The sequence below is a fragment of the Ipomoea nil genome, unplaced genomic scaffold, assembly GCF_001879475.1.
Source record: "Ipomoea nil cultivar Tokyo-kokei standard unplaced genomic scaffold, Asagao_1.1 scaffold2957, whole genome shotgun sequence".
In the NCBI taxonomy this organism is placed as follows: domain Eukaryota; kingdom Viridiplantae; phylum Streptophyta; class Magnoliopsida; order Solanales; family Convolvulaceae; genus Ipomoea; species Ipomoea nil.
Genome location: NW_017619385.1, coordinates 1,660,791 through 1,684,510, shown reverse-complemented (window position 1 = coordinate 1,684,510; position 23,720 = coordinate 1,660,791). Strand labels below are relative to the sequence as shown.

At 38.4% G+C, this 23,720-nt stretch overlaps 1 long non-coding RNA gene across 1 annotated transcript; it reads left to right on the top strand.

Annotated features, from left to right (window-relative positions):
• Positions 1-1,212: 1,212 nt before the first annotated feature.
• Positions 1,213-22,086, top strand: LOC109162764. The gene is made up of 3 exons (XR_002051149.1): positions 1,213-1,266; positions 5,980-5,984; positions 22,076-22,086. It is a non-coding gene; the product is annotated as an uncharacterized LOC109162764 (long non-coding RNA).
• Positions 22,087-23,720: the final 1,634 nt, after the last annotated feature.

Below are 23,720 nucleotides of genomic sequence, written 5' to 3'. Positions count from 1 at the left end.
ACAATAGTGTTCAATAGGGTGATCTCTGCATTGGATATGTTGGTATTAACTTTTGAATTTTCTCCAAACCTTAGTCAAGTTCTCTTGCCATTTGTGTAACAACAATATATCTTAAATAGGAATCTCCAAACCTTAGCCAAGTTCTCATGTGTGTACTGATTTTAGCCATGAAACACATTGCATGGCTCTATAAGAGTTTTTAAATAATTGAGCCCTTATTAATTATCTTATAAAGAATCTCACTGTTTCATTCACGTAAGTAATACTTTTAATGAGTATCCTACATACTCTAAGCAAAATTCAAATACTTAAGAATCATGAAATTTCAAATACGTAAGTAATATAACAACAACAACAACAACAACAACAACAACAACAACAATAATAATAATAATAATAATAATAATAATAATAATAATAATAATAATATAATAACAATAATAATAATAATAATAATAATAATAATAATAATAATAATAATAATAAAGAAGAAGAAAGAATTGAAAAAAAAAAAAAAAAAGGAATACGAAGGGAAAAAAAAGGAGGGGAAAAAACGATAGGAAGAAAGAAGCTGAAGGAATCGACCACAGGTCAGACCTCGCACCCAAAATCACTGTTCACCCGTGCATTTCATTCCTCCATTTAGAGAATACTTATTCTTAATTCTCCAAAATTGTATAAGAAGTGGAAGAATGGAGATGAGATTGAAATTGGACGAATAAATTTAGTAAACAAGTTCTCCAATTCTCCATTTTTTTAGAAAAATCCATCATTTTTCCAAGTCGGTAAACAACCCCTTTAGCTTTACCAGAAGATCGCTAAGCAATTTCCTGGTCATTGCGAGAGCACCCTACTCCTTTTCTCCTTATTGTGTGTCATTAATTCCTTAGTAACAATGAGACTTTGTATTAAATACACCTGCTAATCTTTTAGGCTATTCTTGTCATTAATAATTCTTCCTCATGGATTTAATTAACCCGAGGCAGCCTGGATCAATAAACCCGATAAATAAGAAAAGGATAAACAGATAGGTAAATAGGAAAAATAAGTGTTGTAGGGTTGCGGAGACAAAAGAATGTATTAAGATTGTAGTTGCCAAGCTATTAAATGGGAGTGTAACGCTATTACAATAGTCAATTAGGACAATAGGATAGAGTATGTCTTAATGAGACAAAATACGTAGTTCGTCGGTAAAACCAACGATTCTCTTCTCCCTTCCTTCGTAGAGCCCATGTATTGTAAGTGATCCGAACCTGCCCAAAGCGAGTAGCGCTTTGGATGATTTTAGGCACGGCCTATTCCCCAAAACAAACGAGAAGAAAATATAGGGGGTGGGCACAAGCCCCTTGTATAGGTTGGGTTCTTGAGCGCATCTTTATCATATCGATCAAGGAAGGTTTAGAATTTCCAACAAGGAAGGAAGGGCTTCCGTGAAGGAGGGTATTTATACAAAAAAAAAAAAAAAAAAAAAAACCCTAACCATCCAGCCTAATACTGCGGGTCGGTTGCATCTCTGTGCTGACCACGTCTGGTCCGGAGACTAGGGCCGCGGCTTGACCAGCCGAGGCCTCAAGGCCGAGCCCTCTTGGCTAAGGCTACATGGCCGAGTCGTCATGGCCAATGCCTCGTGGCCGACTCCTCATGGCCGATGCCTCATAGCTGAGCCCTCTTGGCCAAGGCCCAATTGCCGAGCCCTCTTGGCCAATGCCTCATGGCATACCCTCATGGCCGAGGCCTTGCCTTAGGGCAGTCCGGGTCAAGCATGGGGCTCAACTTTGGGGCCTTGGGTCCGCTCGAGTCCTCCTTGTTCCGTCTTTCTAGGTCGGTTTGCTCCATTTCTAATATATCAATCATCAGACCACCACTCTCCGAGTTACGAATATTCATCAACGAAGCAGAGTAAACACGATTCGCGCTCTGATGCGTCCTAGCCCCACACGGCCGACCCCTCCCTCAAAAACTATACTTGATCGTAGCGGCTTGATTGTAGCTTGTTTGTCCTCCTCCCTTTATGTCATGTACCAAGACTTATCTCGACATTTAGTGAAGTATTTTGCTTTCACTATCCCTTCGTATATGTGTCTGAATTCTCACTTTCACTTAGCTTCTTCGTTTTGTCTCTAGGACATTGCCTCACTAGGCTTGGGGACCTTGCCTTCAACTTTGCTTCCCCCCGAACTAGCCCCCTACTCGGGGTGGTTGAGATGAGTTTCGGCCGAGCCCCCTTTACTCGGGGTGGTCGAGATGAGCTCTGGCCGAGCCCCCTCCCCTACTCGGGGTGGTCGAGATAGGTCGAGCTCGGGCCTGACTTACCTCAATTTCCCCTTGAGCGTTCCATTTTTGCTTTCCCTTCATGCACCTGTTTTCACCTTACGGCTCCATATTTAATTTTTCAAGTCCCCACAGCTCTAGCTTCTTCGCTTGCCCGCATGGTGGTGCGCTCTTTGGGCCTTGACCCCCTGTACACATGGGACGGACCGAGCCCTTAGCTGGCCTTAGCCAAGGCCGAGCCCTTACTCGGCCATACTTGTGAATGCTTTGCATTTTCGCCCAAGCTCGGGACTTGGGTTCTACTCGGAGGTCGGACCTAATGCCATGGACTAGTTTGTACCCTTTTTTTTTTTCACGTAGTGTGTAGTTGCTTGGCCAAGCCTACTCTCGGTCCAAAAACTCTTCCATCGGGTGGTGAATGAGGTCGGACTTCTTGCCCCGTTAGGGTGATAGCCCTTCGACCCGAGTCGTTTGACACCAGTCCGTTAGGATCTTCTATCGGGGTTGATACGCGAGGTCGATCCTTGTGTCCCCTTAGAGTGATAGCTCATCGACCCGAGTCCCTAGACACCGAGCCGTTAGGCTCTTCCGTCGGGGTTGGTACGCGAGGTCGGACCTCGTGCCCCTTTAGGGCGATAGCCCTTCGACCCGATTCCTTTGACACCGAGCTGTTAGGCTCTTCCGTCGGGGTTGGTACGCGAGGTTGGACCTCGTGGCCCCTAGGGGTACGGTTGGAGGGGTCGTTTAAGTACCCCATCCCCCCCCCCACCCCAAAGGAGTGAAAATGAGTCATCCATGGTGAAATTTTTACTAAGTTTATTAAAACGAAGGGGACGGACCACCTCCTAATAAATAATTCACTAATAATACTTAAATAAGTGCTCAGAATTCCATACTCTAGCTATCATCTTCCCCTTGGGGGTCTTGAGCTTGTGGCTGCCTTGGCGGACTATAGTTGCTACAATGTATGAGCCCTCCCAATTTGTGATGAATTTACCTCCAGCCTGGGGTTGGCTTTTCTCCCTCCTAAGTACATAGTCAACCGTCTGAAAATAACAGGGTTGGACCCCTTTATCGTGGTAGGCCATATCTTTTCGCTGGTAGTTCTCGGCTCGGATCATGGCAGACTCCTTCTTCTCATCTACCAGGTGGAGGTCCGCTCAGTGGTGCTCCTTGTTGAGGTCGCAGTTATACCCCTCTGCTCGGCGGGAAGGTATGACGACCTCTGCAAGGGCTCGGGCTTCGAAACCATAGGCTAGTGAGAAGGGGTTCTCACCCGTAGCCCTCCGAGGGGTGGTGCGGTAGGCCAAAATGATGACGTCTAACTTTTCCACCCATGTTCCTCCCTGCACCAGTTGCTCGCGATGCTGGCCAATGGAACCGCCCCCTGTAGGATAACTCTCCAGGCCAATGGTACCTCCCCCTGATGGGTTGAATAGGTCCCCTTGTGTATCTCCTTGATGACAGATTTTGCCTCGTCGGGGTATAGGCATCGTAGTAGGGTGCCATTATATGACCTCTTGTAGCGTGTATCACCGAGGAGCGGGTAGGTTATCCTCACCTACTTGGCCTAGGACTTGTTAAGGGGCAAGGAGCCCATAAAATGTTCTTCCGTTAGGTAGTGAGCGGGAGTGTCCCCCCATACAACCGTTAGGGAATGCCAATGTCGAGGCCGGCGCGCACGACCGCGACCATGGGTTGATAACCCTGCCCTCTGCTAGGCGAGGTCGGACTTTGCAAATTCTACTAGGGAGAACATATGTCAATGTTTGGGGTCAAGCCCCCCATTTACCTTTGAAAAAATAGAATAGCTTCGGGCTTCTAGGGTGGGGTAGCCAGGCGCAAGCACCTTTTCTCTCAGGGGGTCCAACCTGCCCTTGGTTCTCCATCTCTTTCATACTCCTTCCAATGATTCATTGATGGGTCACAAACCTCATGATTGAGCTCAGGTTCTCATGCATTTAGAAGAACAATACGCTAGCCGCGCCCCAAGCCCCTCGAGGGATCCAAACCCATTTCTTGGGCCTCTAGGACCCCTTAATCTACTCGGATTATGCACGTCGTCCATGGTGGCCAAGCCTGGGCTACTTACGCTCATAGCAACTGAGCTCAAGTTCCTCGTCCTTGTGGTGGCCAAGCTAAGGCTCTATACGCCCGCAGTGGCTGAGCTCCAACTCCTTGCACTCATGTAGTCCGGGTCTCCAACATCTTGCTTAGATTTGGAGGGGTCTAGGTGAGGGCCGTCTACCCTTGCACGATCCCATGTGGCACCCCAGTGCCAAGTGGAAGGGGCTGCACTACTCCTTGGAGCCCCTCAATTAGTTGGTTTGGCAAGGCCGCAGCTTGTTAGATTGTTATCACTTGTCTTAAAATCTTGGGGCCTGATGTGAGGCGAATAAGACTGATCTCGTCTTTTTTTACTGGCACTATCCTCTCCTCATCTATCCGAGAGTCACATTGGGTTGACCCTCACTCAACATGAGTTCTTGGGGCTAGGAGAGACCGGGTGCTCCACCTATCACACCCCCTTGAGAGGGGTGGGGTAATTGTAAGTGCCCTTCGAGAGGCATCGGGGCCGAGCCGGGGGGCTCGAGCACCTCCACGAGGCGGGTCAACAAGGTGGTAGCTTGTTCGAGAGCGACCATCCCCTCCTGGAGATCGTTCATTTGCTTCGAGCTGCTCAACCCTATCACGGTGAGAGCTTGGGGCACGGAGCCCACGGCTCAGCGACCTTCATGGAAATGACTCCTCCATCGGGGGGTTGTCCACAGTCGGCCATGGCCCTAATCTGTCTCAGGTTGTCATGCAGGACCCCAACCGCTCCAGGGTGGACCTGGCTTGGGTTGGTCTCCCCCTACTTGCTTCTTAATGTCTTTGTCGATCTCGGCTAGCGCCACCCCCTCCTCGCCTATCTAACGGTCGAATCGAGTTGACCGCCTCATCGACTTGGGCTCCGGGTGCTCGGCCCACTGCACCCCTTGGGAGACCTCGGAGGCCGAGAAGTGGGGAAGGGCTTGAACATCTCCTCGGAGCCCCTCTACAAGGCAAGTTAGTGCAATAGCAACGTTTTCAATAGCAGCCAACACCTCCAGGAGTACAGGGTTCGGAGGAGGGGCGGCAGGACCCGGTACACCATTGCGATGGTTGGTGAGGCGATCTCTTAGCTCCCCCGCCGACCTCACAGAGACGGTTTATTGTTGGCTAGCGGTACCGTTGAGGTCGTTCCCGGTCGAGGCGACTCGGGTGTCACAAGAACCGGTCGTGTTGCGAGAGTTGGATCTCGATCTTTCCATAGCTAGTTGAAAATTAGCTCGTTCGAGCATGACGTCTCAATGAAAGCGCCAATGATGGATTTAATTAACCTGAGGCAACCCGAATCAATAAACCCGATAAATACGAAAAGGATGAACAGATAGGTAAATAAGCAAAATAAGTGTTGTAGGGTCGCGTAGACCAAAGAATATATTAAGATTGTAGTTGCCAAGCTATTATAAAGGGAGTGTAATGCTATTATAGTAGTCAATTAGGACAATAAGATAGAGTATGTCTTAATGAGATAAAATGGAGGGTATTTATACAAGAAAAACCCCCTAACCGCCCCCCTAATACGGCAGGTCGTTTGCATCTCCGCGCTGACCGCATCCAGTCCGGAAACCAGGGCTGCAGCTTGACCGGCCGAGGCCTCATGGCCGACCCCTGTTGGCTGAGGCCTCGTAGCCGATGCCCATGGCTGAGCCGTCATGGCCGATGCCTCATGGTTGACCCCTCATGGTCGATGCCTCGTAGCCGAGGCCTCATAGCTAAGCCCTCTTGGCTGAGGCCCCATGGCCGAGCCCTCATGCCGATGCCTCATGCCGACCCCTCATGGCCGAGGCCTCATAGCCGAGCCTTCTTGGCATAGGCCACATAGCCGAGGCCTTGCCCTAGGGCATTCCGGATCAAGCACGGGGCTCAACCTCGGAGCCCCGAATCCACTCGAGTCCTCCTTGCTCCGTCTTCTCGGGTCGGTTTGCTCCATTTCTAATATATCCATCACTTTTGATAGTATGAAAATATCAACATTAATTTGTATAACCAATTCCGTTATACAACTATAGCTAATAAGTCACAACTATCACCCTCACAAATATATGATAAGTTAATATATGCGCAAAGTTGAATACACGCACACACATACTTATGCTCCTTGATTTCAAGAATATTCAGAATATGTGATATATATTAGGACTATTAGGACTCTATTATCCATATTATACTAGGACTATATTATTCGTGTTAGACTAGGATTATATCTAGCATCTCTATATATTCGCTCCTTGTACTCTCAGACATTATTATTGAATACAACACAATTATATTCTCATCTGGTATCAGTTAGCCAGGGTTTTCTTTTCCAACATCCATATTCCTCACTTCGTAGCAGTAGCCGATGGCATCAAACCAAGATACATCGTATCATAAGCGGTCCGGTCAACGACGTGACGTTGATGATCCGTGTCAAATTTGTAACGGTTTCGGCCACACGGGAGCCAATTGTGTTTGGCGTTATGATGATCCGTGTCAAATTTGTGACCGTTTTGGTCATACGGGAGCCAATTGTTTTTGGCGCTATGATGATCCGTGTCAAATTTGTGACCGTTTTGGTCACACGGGAGCCAACTGTTTTCGACGTTATTTAGGGGCTTCGGGTTTTCAGGCTAATGTGGCCGTCTCCGGTGATAATGGTGATTCTAACGGTCCTCATCAGTGGTTCCCTGACACTGGTGCTACAAATCATGCAACGCCTGCTTTTTCTTTGATGACTTCTGCGACAAGTTATGATGGCCCAGAGACTCTGCGAGTCGGCAATGGTACAGGTTTGCCTATTGTTAATGTTGGTTCTGCTTCGTTAGCCACTGATTCTATGTCTTTTAAGTTACATGATGTTTTGCATGTCCCTGGTCTCTCTTCTTCTCTATTATCTGTCCAGCGTTTTGCAAAGGACAATAATGTTTTCTTTGAGTTCCACCCTCTTTGTTTCTATGTGAAAGACATCTTGACCAAGAAGGTTCTTTTTAAGGGACATGCGTCTGGGGGTCTCTACACATGGCCTGCATCTTCTGCTTCCCCTGCTGCATTTGTTGCTGCACGATCCTCTTACGTTTGTCACATGCGGTGGGGCATCCTCATTCTCGAGTCTTACGTAAAATTTTAGCGTCTTCGTCTGTTGGTACATTTAATTCTAGTGATCTTCCCAATGTATGTTCCTCTTGTCAATTAGGAAAATCTTCTCGTTTTCCTCTGTCTCGTGTCGAAACTACTAGTACGCATCCTTTGGAATTAATTTATTCAGATATTTAGGGCCCTGCGCCATTACTTTCTTTGTCTGGCTTTAAATATTTTGTGTTGTTTGTGGATGATTACACTCGTTATATGTGGTATTATCCCATGCGTGCTAAATCTGATTTGTATGCTATATTTGATAAGTTTCCGTCACTAGTTGAACGTTCCTTTTCTCGCAAGATTATTTCTTTTCAATCTGATTTATGGGGAGAATATAAAAAGCTTGGTTCCACTCTTGCGTCCTTAGGTATTCGTCACAGGCAATCATGTGCGTATACTCATGAACAAAATGGCAGGGTAAAACGTAAGCATAGGCATGTTGTTAAAACGGGACTAGCATTAATGGCTCAATCCTCTGTTCCGTCTCGTTTTTGGGATTATGCTTTTGAAACTGCGGTTTATCTAATCAATAAAATGCCCACTCCTGTCTTATCTGCTAAATCTCCTCATTATCTTTTGCATCGGTCTCCTCCATCTTATTCATATCTGCGTGTTTTTGGGTGTTTATGCTTTCCAAACCTGCGTCCCTATAATCGCAACAAACTACAGTTTCGGTCATCCCCTTGTGTCTTTCTAGGATATCCTCCATCTTTTCGTGGCTATCGTTGTTTAGACACTAACACTAACAAGGTTTTTATCTGTCGCCATGTGCGATTCGATGAGGCTATCTTTCCTTTTGTTGCTTCTGTGGATTCGCAGGTTCCAAAACCACGCCCGGAGCCGTGGGGTGTTGCACCAATTGTTTCTGGTGGTGATCCGACTATTGTCACGGCTCGTGACCCTCCTGCCGCGCCCATAGCCGCTTCTGACCACTACCGCCAGCAGCCTGCTACTGCCGAGCTCGTGACAGAGTCCGAGCGGACAGTCACGGACCAGCCGACTCCTCGGCCAAGACGCCGGCCTCGTGGTCGGTCTCGTCACGCGCCCTCACCCGTTCGCTCTCATGGAATGAATACGAGAAGTTCGGGACCACATGATCATGTTGCTTTATCTGCTGCTGCTGTTACTCCTGAACCTACATGTTTTACTCAAGTGGTTAAATTTCTTGAATGGCGGGATGCAATGGATTTGGAATTTAATGCCTTGGTGCACAACAATACATGGAGGCTTGTTCCCTTTAAATCAGGTACGAATGTAGTTGGATGTAAGTGGGTGTTTAGAACCAAGAGAAAGGCTGATGGTTCGATTAAGCGTTACAAGGCTCGGTTAGTTGCCAAGGGATTCAATCAAATTGCCGGCGAGGATTTCTTTGAGACCTTTAGTCCCGTTGTTAAACCAACTACGGTACGTCTTCTTTTATCCTTATCTATTTCTCGTGGATGGACTATTCGACAGTTGGACATACACAATGATTTTCTAAATGGCAATCTCGCTGAGACGGTTTATATGCGCCAGCCCCCTGGTTATGAAGACAAAACGATGCCCGGGCACGTTTGTCTCCTTCAACGTTCTTTATATGGGTTTAAGCAAGCTCCACGTGCTTGGTTCACTCGTTTGCATGATTTTCTGGTTTCTGCTGGTTTCTCACCTTCCAAGACGGATGTCTCTCTATTTATATATTCACATGGCAATACTCGTTTATATTTTCTGGTTTATGTGGATGATATTTTGGTTATGGGATCTGATCCGGCTCATGTGACTGCTCTTATTGACAAGTTGGCTCTTGAGTTTAAAGTTCGTGATATGGGTGTCCCCTCGTTCTTTCTGGGTATTGAGACCATTCCGTTGTCTGATGGCATGCTTCTGTCTCAACAATGGTACATGAAGGATATTCTAAAACGAGCAGGTATGGTTGATTGCAAGCTCGTGGCTACTCCGGTTTCAACCACGAAGGCCGAGACTGATGCCGTGGTACCATACGCTGATCCCACTCAGTATCGCAGCTTTGCAGGTGCTCTGCAATATCTTACGGTAACTCGGCCTGATCTTTCCTATGCAGTCAATCGTTTGTGTCAACACATGCACTCTCTCTCTACTGCGGATTGGGCGGCTCTCAAGAGGGTGTTACGGTATGTAAATGGGACACTACATCTTGGTCTTAAGATTACGTCTTCTCCTTCTCTAGATATCCATGCATATTCTGATTCGGATTGGGCTGGCAATCCTGATGATCGCAAATCTACTAGTGGTTTTGCTGTATTTTTGGGGACCAATCTTGTCTCATGGGTTTGTCGAAAACAACGTACTGTGGCTCGTTCATCAACTGAGGCTGAATACAAAGGACTGGCTGATGTCTCTGCAGAGGTTACTTGGCTCGTCTCTCTGATGAAGGAAATCGGGTTTGCGCCACCTTCTGTGCCCAAACTCTGGTGTGACAATCTGGGAGCTACTTATCTGTGTGCTAATCCGGTGTTTCATGCTCGCACCAAGCACATTGAGATCGACTACCACTTTGTTCGTGATAAAGTCGCGAAGAAGGAATTACAAGTCAATTTTATTTCTACCAAAGATCAGATAGCGGATATTTTTACTAAGTCTCTTTCGTCTGTATGTTTTAATTTACTCCGTTGCAAGCTCAATGTTTTGGCTGACCAACCTTGTGCTTGAGGGGGAGTATTAGGACTATTAGGACTCTATTATCCATATTAGACTAGGACTATATTATTCGTGTTAGACTAGGATTCTATCTAGCATCTCTATATATTCGCTCCATGTACTCTCAGACATTATTATTGAATACAACACAATTATATTCTCATCATATAAACGAATAACAGAGATGAGCCATATGAGGTTTTTGGTTTTCAAAAAGGAATAAGGTTCAAATTGGCCATTGAACGTAACATTGAAATGCAATTAGATCACTGAACGAAAAAAAAAAAGTGCAATTAGGTCATTGAACACTTAAAATGTATGCAATTTCACCTGATAGCAGGTTACCATCAATTTTAGCAGGTTACCTGCTTACGTGATAGCTGAGTTGACATTTTTAATAATTTTTAAATAATTTTTAATAAATTATAATAATAAATTTTTAAAAAAATAAATTTAAAAAAATGACGGGGTGGCCCTTCGTTTTATTTATTTATTTATTTTTTTCAATTTTTTAAAATTTATTATTAAATTTATTGAAAATTATTTAAAATTTATTAAAAATGTCAACTCAGCTACCACGTAAGCAGGTAATCTACTAAAATTGATGGTAACTTGCTATCCGATGAAATTGCATACATTTGAAATGTTCAGTGGCCTAATTGCACGTTTTTGGAGCGTTTAGTGGCTTAACTGCACTTTTTTTTTTTTTCATTCAATGGCCTAATTACATTTTCAAGTTACGTTCAGTGGCCAATTTGAACCTTATTCCCTTCAAAAATAACTGAGTGACTTAGATTAATTACCACGGAGGAAGTCATTGATGTGCAATAGTGATTTAATAAGCAATGTTGGAAATAAAAACAAATTACTTACCCCTTTGAATAAAAATGTAAAATTTGAAAGAATTGTAAGTGTACAAGAACTAAGGGGTTGTACGTATTCAATAGACTTTTAAAGACTTTTAAAGAGATGAATTTTAAATGACTTTTGTAGAATTTTTTTAGACTTTTCTATAATCTTTTAAACTTTGTAGGAGTCTATAAAAATTCGTAGGACAAACATTTATAAACTTTGAAAAAAAAAATCATATTAAAAAATCTACAGAAATCATTATAACTTTAAATTAAATACACTGTTACAAACTGGTGGCTTGTGGTCCACTGGTATCGGATTGCTCCCTTATGTGGGAGGTCTAGGTTTCAAGCCTCAGTGTAGGCATAGGTTGTATGGGTATCCCCCTTCCTTTGTAATAAAAAAAAAAAAATACACTGTTACAAACATTCCATAACTTCTATTAATACATTATTTATAATTTTCAAATTATGATAGTTTAGGGCATCATGAATCTGCCTGGGTAATGTCAATCGTTATACCCTACACCACGGCGCGCGTAGCACTGTGCGCCGCGCGCCTCCGAAAACGACGTCGTTTTGGGAGGCGCGGTAGGAAGTTGCTGTGGTTATGTATATTTGTTCACAAAATTATGTATATTTGTTCATACAATTATGTATATTTGTTCATACAGTTATGTACATTTTTTATACAATTATGTACATTCTTTTTATACAATTATGTACATCCGAATCAGAACATTTGTGTGTATTATGTTAAGAGTTGATGTGTATTATGTTAAAAGTTTATGTTTATTATGTATTATGTTAGATTATGTGTATTATCTTTTAAAAAGAGTATGTATATTTTGTTATATAATTATGTACATTCATGTATACAATTATGTGTATTCTAGTATAACATTATGTACATTTTTTAATATGGGTTTTTTTTTAAGAAAAATTAACTGCCATACACTGGGGCGGCAAATTTCAAAAAAAAAAAACAAAAAACAAAAAAAAATTAAAACGACGTCGTTTTGCATCTGGGTGCATAGTGTAATGCGCACCATGGTGTAGGATATAAATTGCCGGGTAATGTGGAATAACTAGAATTGGGTATTTGAATAATTGAATGAGGAATTGAGGGTTTTGGCTCCAAAAGCAATAGTCAAAGACTCATAAAATACTTTGTGATTAGAATTGATTGAAAATCTGTTCGCAACAGATTTTTGCTACGATAAGCAGCAAGAATCAGAGCTGTTCGCAGCAAAAATTTTGCTGTGAATAACTGCAAATAATAATGTTTTGTAATAATTTTTGTTATGATTTTTTAAATAAATATGTATGAAAAATAAAGAGATAAAAAGTATATGAGTATGGCTCTGTTTGGTAGAGCTTATTTTAAGCTACTAATAAGCTATAAGTTCTGTTTGGTAACGTTCTCAAAATAAGCTCTTAGCTTAAAATAATAGCTTATTTTGGAACACTATTTTAGGTAGCGTTTTAAAATAAGCTCCTAGCTTCCTAACTTTTTTTTTCCATCTTTATCCTTAATATTTTAAAGAAATGACATAATTTACCCTTCCCAATTAAAACCCTTTTCCCTTCTCCTTTATCTGCAAATATTATTATTATTATTATTATTATTATTATTATTGTTATTGTTATTGTTATTGTTATTGTTGTTGTTGTTATTATTATTATTATTTTTTTTATTATTATTTTTATTATTATTACTATTATTATTACTATTATTATTATTACTATTAGATTCACAACAATAGTACTACTTCATTATGATATGCTAGATCATGATTATGTTAATAGTTCCATTTCAAAATGTTAATTTTTTAAAAAAAGACAAAATGCTAAATTTTAATATGTAAACAAACTAATTTAAATTTTATGAAGATGTCCTTTTTAGTCTTTTTACATGTATCAGTTTATCAAAAAGTTAATTTTACCAAACACTTTCTATCATAATAGCTAGCTTAACAGCTCTTCAGTTTTCAGCTCCGAGTTTATAGCTTTTCAGCTAGGTTTACCAAACAGAGCCTATTTATGAAAAGTTTGAAACGTACTTTAAAAGCTGATAGAAATTGATGAAAAGTTTGTCTGATTTAAATAGAGGATAAAAGTTTGTAGAGAAAGTTGACAAGTTTGGAGTTGGAGGGTTGGATTTCATCTATTTATTTATATTAATGAAGAAAAAGTCTATAGAAATCCTATTATGATAGAGTCTATGAATTTTAATAAGTTTTTGAACACCAGTAAACTTTTAAAGACTATAAAATTCTAAATCGAATACCAATATATACTTCTAAAGGCTTTTGAAAAGTCTAAATCGCATACGGCTATAATTTAAAGAGTCTTTAAAATTTTAAATTGAATACCACTCAACTTTTAAAATCATTAAAATTTTTTGAAAGTGCTTAAAAGTCTTGATTGAATACACCCCTAAGTATATACATTTGATTACATTAACATATTTTCTATTTCTGTTAGAATTTTATATAATTTTAATAATGTAAGATAAGAAATTTAAACGCTAATACAATTTAGTAAATATATTAATTTATTTCTTTTTCTAAATGTGTGTGTTTGTCTTTGTGTGTGCGTGTTTTTTTCTTTTTCCAAACAAACAATTTTTACTGGGATGAAGTATATCATTCACAAGATAGGAATGTCACTTTACAATGGGCCGTCAACCAATTTTTCTTAAATTGGGTTTTGTTATTTGGTTTTTAAAAATGGGCTATGTAACTTGGTAGGAAATTAGGCTAGAAATTACACTTCAGAACTCGGGATTGAATATCCAACAATTATTGTGTGGACCGTAGTTCACATAGCTGTGTGGATCACTGTCAAAAAATAACATCATTTCGTGTAATTTTTTTCACGTGACCTACTGTAACATACATTTTTATAATTCATAATATACATTAATTTAAAGCTTAATGTACATTATTCTAACTTATAAAGTACATTATTCTAACTCATAAAATAGTAAAATACATTATCTTACCCATAAGTTTCATTATTCTAACACATAATGACATTATTCTAACTCATAAAATTCACGACGTGATTTTAGACCGTGGTCCACACAATAATTTGCCTTGAATATCTAGTTTAGCAATATCTATTGGGCCAATTTAGCTGTGTGAACCACGGTCCACGCAATAATGATTGTATCTATTAGCAATTATACTTTCGACCACGGTCCACAAAGCTTTATGAACCATGGTCCAAAACGACAGACACTATAGTGTATTTTTACTGACAGTGTCTCATTTTTATATTATCAAATGAAACTGCAATTGAATTGAAATGAAATTGTATTTGTGTTGAAATGAAACTGCAGTGTATACAAAATGAAACTGAATAACAATTTCACATATTTGAGTGTATAACGGTATATTGTCCAGCGAAACTGTAGTTATATCAAAATGATACTATAGTTGTACTGAAATGAAACTGCAGTATATATTTGATGTCTAGACCATAATGCATTGTGGACCGCAGTCCACAGTATAATTTGCCTTGTATCTATTGGGAAAATTATATTGTGCAACTCGGTCCATTATGTAATGATAATCTTGATACATATTTATTTTTAATGTATTACATGTTTATTTTAATAAATTTTTATATTTAATACAAATTTATTTAGTGTATAATTCTTTTTTTTTTTTTTTTTTGTAATAATTGTGTATTTTGTCATGTAAAAAATTTCTTAATAAAATATAGGAGACCTGATCAAGCATTCGGGTGCCCATATCTCAAATGACCCATGTTCTTTACGTTTGGAGTTTTGGTTCTTGTCTTGACTTGTACATTGATCTTATTATGTTAGACTCAACTTAAATCACTCATCCATGTGGAATCATCACTCGCTAAATTAATTAGCAAAAGAATTAACATATTAACAAATTTAACTTTAATAATTAATCAAATTAATTGAAAAAAAGGAGATAATTTTAATTTACTTGACCACTATTAGCTTTTTGACTTAATTAAACAATCAATATGAGTGTTTGATTGATTGGCTTTTGTAACAACTTATTGCTCCATGCTAAAATTCAAAAAGTTGCTCAAAGTAACTTTTTTCGATCACCTTTTTTAGAAATGCATTTTGTATGTAATCAGGTAACAGCTAACAACTAATTTACCAAACACCTTTTTACAATCAGTTAATGCTATCAACTAGTCAAACTCACTAACACAATCAACTAACAGCCATTTACCAAACAACCCCAAAGACTATTTGATAAAAGTTGCACTCCTATATTTTGAAATATGTACAAAAAATACATACATTGAAATGTGTAACAATGTTATTGTTACATACTTACATGATAAAAGTGTGAGCATAGTTGAGAATAACCCAAAGAAAATTCATAATTTTAAATAGTAAAAATGTCTACTGCATACTATAATTAAAAAGATAAAAGTTAAACTTATTTTTTAAATAATGAAAATAAAAGTATTTATTCAATTTATAAATATATGTCTTTGCCCCTTTGATAAGAAGAGTTTTGATTATTCGGCATTGTAAAATTTCTCAAAACCGAATACAAAATTGTGAAGATCATAAATGAGAAAAGAATATTCATACAAAGAGCTATTCCGAAATGTGATTTGAATACTATAATTAATTATTTCGTCTGCATGGGTAAATAAATAAATAAAATCATAGAGCCCATTACTCCATTAGTCCATTCGTCATTTTTTATATAAAAAAAATAAAAAATATTTGCGCACGCATAAATTAAATAAGTTCCCATTTCCATCCATGTAAAAACAAAAGTAAAAGCATGGTCCTCATGAATTTTACAAGTGCATAGCCTTTACAAGGAAAGCAGAGGTCCAGTCTGAGAGCACATGAGATTGTCAAAATGCTATAAATGAAAGATGTAATGATGAATCATATGATAGATATGAACAGTAATATTGATGGAATATTTTATAGAAGGAAGAAAAATATGAAATAGTTGGAATATTTTACAAGCTTAGCTGTTTTCCATTTAGAGAAAATTGAAGAACATTGCCTCTCATGATTTATATCCTTGGGTACAAAAATGTATAAATTCTCGCCTAAAATCCCATATTCCGACTCTACAAGATTCGAATTTTACAGCGGTAGTGTGGAGATTATATTCAAAGTGAGCAGATACCTTGTACACAGAGACATTTGGCTCTGTCTGCTAAGTCATTGAATCAGAGTGATTTACATCCTTCTAAATACCTTATTTTCAAAGTGGACCAAAAAAAAAAAAAAAAAAAAAAAAAAAAAACTGACCATTTGCCGTGTGATGCGCACAGAATGTGCCCAGCCGGGAGCGTGCACTCTATGCGCCCGCTGGGCGTGTTAATTTGACATTATTCTTCTTCGTTCTTCAAATTTTGTTTTGTTTTTTTTTTTAAAACATTTTTTCTCATTTCCATATTCTCTTTATTAATCACACCTGTAAAAGCTCCTCAAAATCTGCAACTATTGGGAACGCTCTCAGAGATGAAGGTGCACAACCACGCATGCTAACCAAATTGGTTCTTTTTAGATAAATTTGATTTTGAATCTTTATCATTTTAATCTCATGAACCGTGTAAGGGGAATATTTATTAAAGTTTCTTCTTCTAAAATAAAAAACAAAAAACTGTGCATGTGGAAAAAAGTTGAATGCCTTATTGCCATTACATCTTTGCTGGTTCATCAAGCAGTCTGTGAATGGGAAGAAATGTGCTTTCATTAAATTCTTCCTGCATATTCACAATTCAAAAGGGCGTTTTATAGTATATTTTTTGTTTGTTATTGTCTTGTGATTCATGGTTTTGCACCATTCTCCACCACCCTTGTGGGTGGTCAGAATCAATCAAATTAACCATTTCAAATTCTTTCCAACTTGTAAAATATGTCAAACCCTCCACATGTTTTGCATTTAATACGTACCCCATATATAAAAAAAAAAAAATTTCATTTTTTCCCAATGCATTTTCCTGCCTCACAGTTTTCTCCACCCTGGATTTCAATTCAAAATTTCACTTTTACTCTGTAAATAAATCTTTCCTTACACCCCTATGCATAGGTCTTTATTTATTTATTTTTTTTATTTTTTGCCAGCATGGGCGCAACTCAGTTGGTCATTGTGGTAAAATTTGAGAACAATAATCTAGGATCGAGTTTTACGGCGACAGTGTGCGAATAACCTCTCAAACTGAGGGGGCTCGTGTTCAGCTTAGTTTACAGAATGAAGTTTGAGAGAATATGATTAATGTTCTACAGAGAATTAAATAGAAAAGAAATATAAATAAGAATTTTATTACATTGTTTGGTTTGTTGAAGAATTATATTTTAGAATTGTATTTCAATGTTTGATTTGTTTATGCAATATATATGGAATAAATACTCAAAAACAAAAACACATTTATAATGAATGCTAAATAATAATAATAATAATAATAATAATAATAATAATAATAATAATAATAATAATAATAATAATAATAATGTGCATACAAAATTATTTTTGTATTACAATACAAAAATATTCCTAAGAATACTATAATAGCTAATATTATGGGCCCCTAGTTATGACTATTCCCCTACAAAATGAATAATTTATTTCAATGAATATTATTCTTGATAATAAAAAGTCAAAACAAACAATGTTATATGTCTATTATAAGGAATGCTACATCCTCCAAAATGCGAAGCGTTATGCTGTGCAACCGTGTGCACCATGCATGGTGCACACGGTTGCAAAACTGACGTCGTTTTGACGTCCGACTTAAAAAAAAAAAAAAAAAATCAGTTTCGATTACTGTTAACGACGTTATGTTGTGCATAATTTGAATTATATAGTTCATTCATTCTGGATATATAGTTCATTCATTCTTTTGTGTGCACCAGCATTTGGCCCTGTCAATTGAGCTATTGAATCACCGCGATTTACATTCTCTCAAACGCTTTGACATATCGGGATGTGAGGGTTATTGGGATTGGAATCTTTTCGGGGAAAAAGAGAACAATATTTTTACAAAGCAATTACGTGCAAATTGACAATTGGTTTGAAAAACCGTAACCTGTCAGAGCACTTGTTTTTTCCATCCCTCGACAGTACAATTAATTAGGAGTGGGATGGATTGAAATTCTTAGTTAGATGGTTTGAAACGGTTCCTATGTATTCTTATAGAAAAATGTCTTCTATTGTTTTGTTTTTTTTTTTTTTTTTTTAACTTTATTTTTCTATTAATATCAATCTCTAATGTTACTCTTTAAATTATTAATTATTGTAATTGATCATAACTTAATAACAAATTCACATACTAATTAAATACAAAAATAATTTAATATAATAATGATATATCAAAAAAAGTCCCAACATACTAAATTTTGTTTTACGCTGTTTGAGGCATATTGTGTGGTTTCTTAGCATTAATGGGGTTAGAGTATTCTACTTCCTATTCGAGATGGAATTGAATCAATTGATTAGTAACTACTTAATGAATGTATAATAATAATAATAAGAGTTAATTCCAGCAATGGTCCTTCAACTATTGTGATTTTTCAAAATTAGTCCTCGTCTTTTAATTTGGACAAAATAGACCCTTGACTATTAAATTTATTCCGCCATTGGTCCTTCCGTTAGGGATCAGTTAGTTAGGCGTTAGTGTAGGGGCTAAAATAGTCTTTTCCTTAAATATTGCTTTCTTCTTCCTTCCTTTTCCGAACCAGCATCCCTAAGCCTTATTCTTCTTCGTGGGCGTGTGTATGTGGAGCTGAAGGTTACGTTTGCGGGAGAAAATGGGGAGCAAATGGAGGAAAGCGAAGCTGGCTTTGGGAATGAATATCTGTCTCTACGTTCCCAAAATGCTAGAGGAAGGTCCGGCGACGTCTCCCTCGGCCGCGGCAGTTTCCGACGCCCTTCCGCTCTCTCCCGCGTCCGCCCGGAGCTCCGACTCCCAAATCAACATGCCCACCACCCCCACCCCCACCCCCTCCTCCTCCGGCCTCCGATTGCCCAAACACAGCTTAAAGTCTTCAAATGTTAGTAAAGATCGATTCCTATTTTTTTCTTTTGGGTGTTTCTGTTTATATATGTGGGTTTTTGTGGTAGAAAAATAGCAAACATCGATTACTAATTATCCTTTTTCTAATTTTCTTTACTAGTATGGATTTTATTGTCTAAATCTTGTTTTTTTTTTTTTTTTTTTTTTTTTTTTACCAATGCTGGAACAAATCTGATAGTCAAGGGTCTATTTTGTCCAAATTAAAAGACAAGGACTAATTTTGGAAAATCACAATAGTCGGAGGACCATTGCTGGAATTAACTCTAATAATAATAATAATAATAATAATAATAATAATAATAATAATAATCTTACATATAATAAAGCTATATGGTTGGGAAATAATTAATGTTACAATTAAGTACCAACATTATTATTATTACTAGCTATAAATATAAAATAGCCACAACATCTTTTACTATAAATAAATAAAAAAAAAAAACACAACATTTGAAAAATAAAATAGCTATTTTTTTTCTTGCCCATAACAAAGGATTACATTTATTGAATTAATGGAGTTATTAAATGTTATGATATTAGAATTAAGGATTCCGATTCCCGATTAATAGAAAATATGAAACGATGAAATATTAGTTAAATCTCTGGCTTTACAATGAAAGTCTATTTGATATGCTTTTGTTATTTATGGTGGTTCTTGGGATTACAATATTAATTAAATTTTCGATGAAAGCCTATTCAATATCTGAAACAATGCAATTAATGCAAGCCTCTACATATAATTTTTCTCCATCTCAAATGCTTCAAAGAAATGGCAGAAGCGAGAAGGGATGAAGAAAGCAAGTGTTGCGGGCCGTGGATCAATTATTGTACTTCATAATTAAAAAAAAAAAAAAATCATTTAAGCCATAAATAAAAATTTAAATATATATAAATGTATATATCGTATGGGTCTTTAATGTTTTTCTGGATGTCTAAACTTAGGACTTTTAAAAGAAAAAAAATACATTTGAACTATCTCCACAAAAAGTGGTCTTGGACTTATAAAATGACATTTGAGTTTATGGAATGTCATGTGCATAAAGAATATATTATATAATCATATAAAAAAATGTGTTCAATTAGAATTTAAATTTACTCATACAAAATTTGAAATTTGCTTTCTAAATGTAATTATCTTAGTTATTATTCGTATTGTGAAAATTATAATATAGATGAAATACAATTAAGAATAAATCAATGTAATTATGTGAATTCTCTCTATAAGCTTATTTGAATATGTACATAATTAGAGATTATATTAACCCTGTGGTCTTGTACTTACTTTCATGACGAACCCTGTGGTGAAACATGTTAGCAGGGATGCAAATCGGGCAGCTCATGCTCTAGCTAAGCATGTAAGCGCAACTTTGGCGCGTTCTGTTTGGAGGGATGATCCTCCTCCCTTTCTGTTGCCTAGTATGGCTAATATGATCTGATTTGGTTGGCTTTCAAAAAAGAGATTATATTAACCATACAAAATTTTAATTATAATTTTGTATTCTATTAAAATAATAAATACTTGACCAATGGAAGCTCAAAAATATTATTATATTAAACAATTTAAAATATTTTTATTTTTTCTATTTTTTTATTTATATTTATAATAGCATAATTTTTTCCACGTGCATCGCGCGGGTGAATTACTAATAATAATAATAATAATAATTATTATTATTATTATTATTATTATTATTATTATTTCAAAAGGCTGAACCCCAACCCTAAATATTATTATTATTATTATTATTATTATTAGACAACTACTACTACAATTATAATAAGTCACTAGTTTTACACGCACATTGCGTGACTAATTTGGAGGAGAAAATTTGTCAATCTGGAGAAGGAGACGGAGCACACAGAGGAAGATTGGCTATATAGCCTCCCGTAATCATTCTATTGAGCGTCAATGCTGATTGGATGAAGAAAATGAAAGAGAAAAGAAGAGACGAAAGGACGAAAGGTAGATGCTGAAGAAGCCGAGAGGAGAATGACGAAACGCTTTGACTCGTTCTGAAGGGTCACACGGAATACAACAGATGCATCTCTTATCGGCACAATGTTCGAGATAATGAGACATAATTCAGTATTTTTTGCAAATGGAATAATGAACACTAAAGAGATGATTAGATAGTGATGATGTGGTGTAATTGAAGGGGAGAACATCCTTGAAGCCTTCAACAAGTATCACAGCTTAAGGATTTCTAATATAATCTTTATGATCATTTAGTAGTACAAGGCAACAATGTGACCGTTCAAAGGCAAATCAATAGCATCTTGGACAAAGCCGCTGAGAAAGCCAAGAAGTATCAAGACAAGAAAGGATTGAACCTGCGAAATACTTGATATTTTGTAATATTTATTTATTTAACACTTTTTGCAACACAAATGTAATATGTAATACTTTTGAGTGATTAATGAAATATTTTCAGTGTGTGTGTGTTGCGTAGTTAAATTTCTAGTACTTAATTTCCTAGAACAATATTTGTCAAACTCAATTATGGGCTGAATTGTAATGGAAAATCAATTCAAGTTTAAAAACAGTCTTATAATTTGGGTATAGGTTTTGCCATCATCAAAAAGGGAAAAATTGTTAGGAACATTTGTAATTAGATTTTGATGATATCAAATGAATAGAAATTTTAGTCTCCAACTTAGTTTATTTCCTAGACTTAGGATTCCTACTCTTCGTTTCGAATCCGTATAACTAATTTGAATGGTTACATTTTGGATAGTTTTTTTTTTTGAAAATTTTCTGCGGTGCTTCATTAGAAAAATGCTGAAATAATGTCTGGTGGGTGAGTATCCCAGTACATAGTATCAGGTTGCTGATAAGCCGTAGTGGCTAAAGCATGAGCTAAATAATTGTCCGATCTAGAAATATAATTAAAAGAACATGAGTGAAAATAAACGGCAATTTGCCTGCAGCTATCAATGGCATAGCCAACGTAAGAGCGAAACGCAGTGGTTGATGATGTAAGGTAGCGTTGTAGTGTCAAACAATCCGTGTAGATCTCAATATTCTGTTCACCTCGATCCTTTAGCCATGATAAAACTTCCTTACACGCCAAAGCCTCAGCCATAAGTGGTGACGTACAGGCCGGTAGCGGCGCGGTTAGTGCCGAGATATAGGCTCCATCTCCATCTAATAAAACGGCCCCTACAGTTGCATTCCCTGTCTCGTGTAGATATCCCGCATCGACCCTGCATCTTCTCACTGGCGGCACAGAGGATCCGGCGGCGTCGGCAGCACCGCGGCCGACGGTGGGACTCGCCTGGGCAGCGTGGCGGTTTTCTGTCGGCAGCGTAGCAGTGGCAGTGGCAGCCACGGCTGGGCGGGACTGAGTCCATGCGGTCTTGGCTGCCGCTGCGGCTCTGAGTAGGGACCCCGGGCGTGGTAAAAATGCCTCCCAAACTGCACCATTTCGAGCTTTCCAAATATTGTATAGAATTGATGCTGCATATAACATTCCATCAGGATCTAAAATATTTAGAAGTTCCCCAAACCAAACATGAAAAATATCCGTGACAATATTGGGGATTGTAAGGTTGGATTGATCCCAAATGTTTCTTGCAAAATCACACAAGACTAATGCATGCATTGTATTCTCATGTGATATCCCACACATAGCACAATATGGGTTCACCTCCACCCTCTTTAAAAGCAAGTTCGTAGTTGTAGGCAAAATATCACAAATAGCTCTCCAGAGGAACATTTTCCACTTTGGTGGAATTTTTAGTCTCCATAAAGCTAACCAATTAGTAAAGGGGCCTTGATTCACCCATAACAGTAACCTGAATGGTTACGTCTCGGGTGACTAGGAAGAAGCATCGAGGATAGAGGATCAGAAGAGTCGAAGGATTCGAAGATTACAAAATCAAAAGATTGCAAAGACCGAATGGTGGAAGGGCCTACCTTTCGAAGTAAAGTTGAACAAATGATAATGTCAACCATTTGTAACCGAGAAGTAGCTAGTGTTAAGGTTTGAAACTTTAACTCGAACAGTGCCAGTTAACCATAACAACTGCTTGATACATTATTTTAGCCAACAGTTCGAAACCTTAAAACACTAATGGCCCGTTTGGTTCACGGAATAGGCCGGGAATGTCATAACATTCCCAGTAATATGCCTATTCCTTTATTTGGTAACCATTTATATTACCAGGAATAATATTCCTGGTAATAGCCTATTACCTCAAATAAGGTAATAGCTATTACTAGGGCCCCCTCTGGTATTAGCCTATTACTGAACCCTCATGAATAGATTTTAGAATCTATTTTCTTTTTTACCCATTTCTTTAACCTAGTTTTTTTATCCTATATATAAATTTATCCTATTTCACCACCGTCGTCGCCACCACCACCATCACCGCCGCCGCCGCCACCACCACCACCATCACCATCGCCGCCGCCACAACCACCACCATCGCCACAACCGTCGCCGCCCCACCACCGCTGCCCCCACCACTGCCACCGCCACCACCACTACCACCACTACCACCCCAGCACCACCACCGCCACCACCACCATCACCACCACTGCCACCACCATCGCCGCCGCCGCCGCCACCACCACCACCGCCACCAGAACCACCACCCAGCAGCACCACCGCCACCACCACCACCGCCGCCGCCGCACCCACCACCACTGCAACAACCGTCACCGTCACCACCACCACCGTCGCCCCC